The following is a 6000-nucleotide window of genomic DNA, read 5'->3' on the forward strand; positions in this document are numbered from 1 at the left end:
TACTTTTCACACTTGAACGATTCTCGGGGGTGGTAGTCTGCCCACTGGAGACTTTTCACGCGCTATTTGTGGCTGCAGCTGGGAGAGACCTCCCTGATTCCCAAACTGCTTCTTGAGTACATCACCAGCCCTCGGTAGACATGAGTTCCCTCCGTCTGTCCTTTGAGCTGCTTGGGACAGCTCTCCCTTGCCTTGTTCAACCCTAATGAGCTGGGTCGGGTTTAAGTGCTTAAAAAGCAGGTTCCTGGAAACTCGGGGACGTTCTTTTTGCCAGCATGTGTGCAGAGAGTGCTCCCACGAGCGAGTGACTTGGCTGTCAGCTCTGAGGGTTTAATGAATGCCTGGCAGCACACCACCAGGCAGCTGCAGAGGAGCAGGCAGGGGATGGGGACCTCATCCCCATCCCTGCTGCTGCTAGAAGAGGACACATGGACAAACCTCAGGAAATGGGCACTGGGGTACAGGGCAGATGCGGTGAGGCTGGAGCTGTTCGCCCCATTCTGTTGCCATGGGACTGATAGATCTGATACTGCACAGCCTGTGCTTTTTCTTTGATCTCTGCCCTCTGCAAGCAGACATCTTTCCCCCCTGCTAATTCCTGTTCCTGGAGAATGGGTTCTGCCACATTAGTCATCGCTCATGCTCCTCAACTGCCAGCAACCCTTGACAGCAGCATCAGTAACAGCCTCTAAAGAAAATTGCATCCATCCCATTTCTTCTAAATTCTTATTTTTGCCACATTTGCAGGCTTGAGCAATTGCTCCAGCTACGTTCCTTTTGGCAACTGGAACTGTCTGGATACAAATCAGAGAAGTCATCAAGCATCTCTCACCAAACTGGGCAGATTATTCCCCTTTTTATGTTTCTTTATCCGATGGTTCGATAACTTCACTTTCAGATGCAAGAGAGCTGAGGGCCCCCTACAGACAGGTCATTTTCTTTTTCCACCTCCCCCAGTTTAATGCCTTTAATGTCGGAGTGTTATTTATTGCAAAACTTGTGACATTTTCTCACAGCTTCATGGCAGTATCAGTCCAAGAAAAGCTTAAAAATATACGTCCCTTTCATGAGATCTTACACCGTGTTTTAGCCACTTCTACTCCTCTGCAAGGCACTTCCTTCACCACAATTTTAAAACCTCAGAGCAGGTCTCCTTCCCAACCCACCCCAGTGCCTGCTGTGGAGCAGCATCCACACTCAGTGACATATTATCACAGCTTGATTTTGCACTTCAGTACCAGCCAGAAATATCTCCAGAAACTGCCCAAGACTTCTAACCTTGTGAGAAAGCAGTTCACAACCCAGGTCTTGGCATGCTGGTGTAGTTTAGAAATTCCCCTTCATGCCAAGCAAATGCTGGAGGCTGGATTTTTCCCAGTTGCATTTTGGCAAAGCCAAACCAGCTTGTAAGCATCACCAGCAGGACACAGAACCAACACAACCCCGTGCAGGAATGTAGGAGGCCATCAAGTGGCCTGGGCTGGGGGCTGCTCCCCCACACTGCACCCCAGAGAGGGCTGCATCTTCTGGATTTTAAAAGTACAAAGAAGTTAGCAATGCTCCCAAACAGGACAGGTGTTCCCCACAGGCCAGCATTGTTTGCAGGTCAGTAGGAATCCTGGCAGAAATTCAGCTGTGGTTAGTGAGAGGAAAACATTAGGATAACTCCTTTGCTTCTGTAGACTTTGCACGATGGCTGTGGACCAGCACCTGCCAGGAGAAGTTTCAGTGCCAATGATTACCTTTGGATGAATCAGAGGTAGAAAGCAGCAACTCAGTCCCTGCTCCCACAGCAGAGAGAGCCCAGCTCTAGGAGCAGCCAAGTATATCAGGGCTTCCCAGACAGCTCCTGCAACTCACTCTCTGTAGATCTCTCTAATGGAGACCTCTAAGGTCACGTGGAAAAGTTACCATCCTAAATCCCAGAAATTTTAAGGCCAGGCTTTGATGCCTCCTTGGATTTTGAAACTTTCCACTGACTTGCCACATCTCTGCAGCTTGCAAAATCCCAGGATGTGAGGTTCTCCTGAAGAACCTGCAGTTGGGGGTGTAGCCAGCCCTACCCCCACAATGTCCCCACAATGATGATTTCACATCCCTTGAAAGCAGGAGGCATTTTTGGAAACATGTGGGCTGAAGCTCTGCCCCAGCAGTGGCCCCTATGGCCTCTGCCACAAGGCCTGAGAAGATCCCACAAGGGCAAGGCAAAGGGGCTCTCATGGCTGCAGCCCCATGTGACCATCACCCTGCATTCAGACTACCCAAGTTCCTGCTGGAGCACCCTGCTGTCAGCCACAGCAGCTCCCAGTGTTGGCTAGTCAGTGACACCTGTAAAAAGTGTTTAGCAGAGGTCTGCTGGCAAAATGTCATCCCCTCCCAACACACATGGGAGCAATTACTTTTTCAGGTTTTTAGTCTGTTTTTTATGAGTAGTCCTCATATTCTCCATAAATTTCATTAGCTGGATTTATGTGGTCACTAAACTGCATGATAAAGTATTATAGGCACAGCAGGAAATTATTTGCTATTCTGGTGAAAACGAGTATTTCCTAGTTTTGTCAGTGAAGGGAATTAAATTATCAGGGAAATAATAACCAGCTGAACTGAAGGAGGGTTTGATTCATGGTAATTACTGATTATATGCAGATTACTTTATGGCTTTAATTCTTTGGTCTCCCACTGTTTGCTTGCTAAACCTCTAAAAAAAAAAAAAAGGGAGTGGGTAGATGAGAGTCTTGTTTGTAAGGCAAATTACAGAACCTAATTTGTTGATTACATGAAAGGAAGCAGAGCTCTGCACAGACCAGGACAGCGGTGGGAAGGAGCCAGCAGAGAGCTGTGCTTGCATCCATCCTTGGCTGCAGCCACTACTGTGCTGCTCTTCAGCACCCAGTTCACGTTCCCAAGATTGCCACTCTAACCTGTGCTTGTAGCTGCTTTTACTGGGGCCACAGCAGGGCTGAAGGTGGTCTGTGCCCTTTGTCTTTCAAGCTGTTCATCAGGTGGAGATAAGAGGATGTATCAATCCACTTGTGCTCAATATGCACCTAAAAACATTTCTTCCAATTCAGTGCAACAACCAGGCCCTTGCAAACCTGCAGTTTTAACTAGAACTATGCTTTAAGGCATCAGAAGCTGGTTAGCAAACTACAGGCTGCTTTTGACAGAAAGCTATCCAAAAATAGAGCAAAGCATCACCACTGCTTCTCAGACACTCCTCCCTTTCCAAAACAGCTTTTCCCTTACTTCCTACAGCAAACCTTCAGCAGACTTGCAATCCCCAGGGATGAAACTAGCCTTTTGATCTCGTACATTATTCTTAACATTGCTGGAGCAAAATTTCAGACCATGTTCTCTCTGCAAGGGAGAGATGAGCGAGACCCTGCTCCTACTGCCTCTGGCTACCTCCCTGACTGGGAAGCGTCTTCACTCCCATTGTGCCTAGGGCAGCATGCTGATTGCATACAGCATTTATTCTTAAAATACATAGCTACACCCTCTTAAGTAAAAAGCAAGTGCTGGGGTTTGCATCAAAAAGTATCACCCTGTGCCAAAACAGGCTCAGAAGCACGGTCGGGTGCTCCATAGAGTCTGGGTGTGTTGTCTGCAGCCGCTTCGGCACACGTGCCAGCTGGGATCTTTCAGCTGCCAGCACTTTATCTAATAGATGAAAGGGAGAAAGATGGAAAGCACTGTAATTGCCAGCCCAAAAGAAAGCCCCCTGTCAGGCATGCCTGCCTGCACCCCTGGGGGTGTCAGTGCAGAGGAGCAGGGGTGAGTAGCACCTGCTGAATCCATCAAGATTGGATAGCACTTGCAGTCCATGTGAGCTCTGTTCTCATCATGACATGGTGCAGGATCAAATCCAGGCTCTGGGATGAAAGGTTGGCACCACCAGCATCGCCTTGGGAGCCTCCAGAAAAGCACCCTGTCCCCTTGATTGGTACCAGCCATGATGGCTCCCCTCGCCCAAATAGGGGGCAATGCTGTTCCTTCATAGAATGATAGAACAAGAGTGGTTAGGGTTGGAAGGAACCTTAAAGTTCATCTAGTTCCAGTGCCCCTGTCACGGGCAGGGACAGCTTCCACTAGACCAGATTGCTCAAGGTCCCATCCAACCTGACCTTGAACGCTGCCAGAGATGGGGCATCTGCAGCTCCTCTGGGCAACCTGTTCCAGTGTCTCATCACCCCCACAGTGGAGAATTTCTTCTTTATATCTAGTCTATACCTACCCTCTTTCACTTTAAAGCCATTAACCTTTGTCCTAAGTCCACATTACCATTGTCCCCGAGTCTACATTATTCCCTTTGCTAGTAAAGAGTCCCTTCTGGATGCAAAATTGTATCCTTGGCTGTTCCTAAGTGTCCCAGCAGATGAAGCATCCTGACTCTGTGCCCCACACGCTGCAATGCAGAACCCCACTGAAGGGACAGTGTCTTCAGAAGTGGTCATCATTCCTGCCATAATGTCCACAGGCGTGTTTTAGCCTTTCTGTTTTGGGCAGGTGGATCCACCAGCAGACTTTTATCTGCCTGTGCAGGATGGCCACCCTTAGGAATTCTGAACCTTCCGTTCTGCCTTTGCAGGTCATATGTCTTTGGAAGAAAGATACATGCCACTTTATGCTGACCAGTAAGAGCTATTCATCACCACATTTCTCCTCGCATTTTTCTTATTTCAGTGCAAGAATAATAGTTAAATGGTAATTATAATGAAAGAGATACAATTTAAAGTGAAATATTTTCCTTTTGGTTGTTTGCTGTGGAAAGGCTGCTTCTTCCTCTGCTGTTTCACTAACACCCACGATCAGATAACATTTGATGAACCACCACAAATTAGGATGCAGCTGACGTCTCGTTTCTGTGCTGTTTGTGCCTGGAGGCGGTGTGTGCGGTTTTGCTCTATCATCGAGCTGGCTGCCCCCGGGGCTAACCACAAACCACTTCAGGCCGTGCCGAAAACAGCCCAAGTGTCGGCGTTTCACGCGCACCCGACAAGCCCCCTGCTTCCTGCCGGGAGGAGCCGGCTCCGGGGCCTCGCCAGGGATGCGCATCGGGAGGTGGCAGCATTTCACCGCTGCGCCGAGCCCGGCCCGGGGGGAGAACAGCCCCTTGCCCGGCCACGGTGCTCTGCTCGAGAGAAAATCAGCAGACTTTAATCCTTTTGCTTTCAAGGCTTAAGTCTGCCATACTTTACATTTGCTGCTTATTCCTTTTGCAGATCTCCCCTTCTACCTTTACTCCACTCCCCCCCCCTTTTTTTTTTCCTTTATTTCTTTGTTTTAAGAGAGGCAAGGAGTTAAAAGAGGCAGCAAAAGGCAGCAAACCACCTGCAGCACCGGGAGCAACACTCGAGGGTCCTGAGCGTTGCTGGTCACCCCAGTCCTAGCGAGGATGGGCATCAAAGGAAAGCACTCCCAGGTTACCCGTGTCACCCATGGGAAGCTTGCTGCACGACCAGGGCCTCTACCTGCTCAGAGGAATGGGGATTGTGGTGGGGGCGCCCCCAGCCTCCTGCTTACTGGGAAAAAGTCCCACAGAAGCCTCCCGAGTGATTGAGAAAACCTTCTCCTCTGGTCACCTCGGGAAGAGAGATGGCACTGCTATGGCTCTGAAAGCAGCTCTGCACCACGTGAGGCACGGAGCCCAGGGGACCCCCCTGAGGAGGGACCTGCAGCGGGCTCAGCACATCAACCTGACTCGCACCGGCCCCTCCGTGCCCCCAGAGGGCAGAGGCAGGGGTCACAGCTCCACCATCCTCATCTCCTCAACCACTGGGAACGCCATAAACCACAGGAAAACAGCAAAAACAGGTATCTGGCCTGGTTGCTGTAGCAAGAGATCTGCAACACCTTCCTTTACAGCAGGCAGCCCGACACAGGAGCAATGCCTGTCTGCTCCTCCCTGATGCAGAGCTATTTCTCCTCTGGGTGATTTGACCAACCAGCCCATGTCTTATCAGCTGCACAAAGTTCTCCTAAACCCCAAAGCATTTCCTT

Source organism: Coloeus monedula (genome assembly GCF_965178545.1).
Source record: "Coloeus monedula genome assembly, chromosome: 2".
NCBI lineage: Eukaryota > Metazoa > Chordata > Aves > Passeriformes > Corvidae > Coloeus > Coloeus monedula.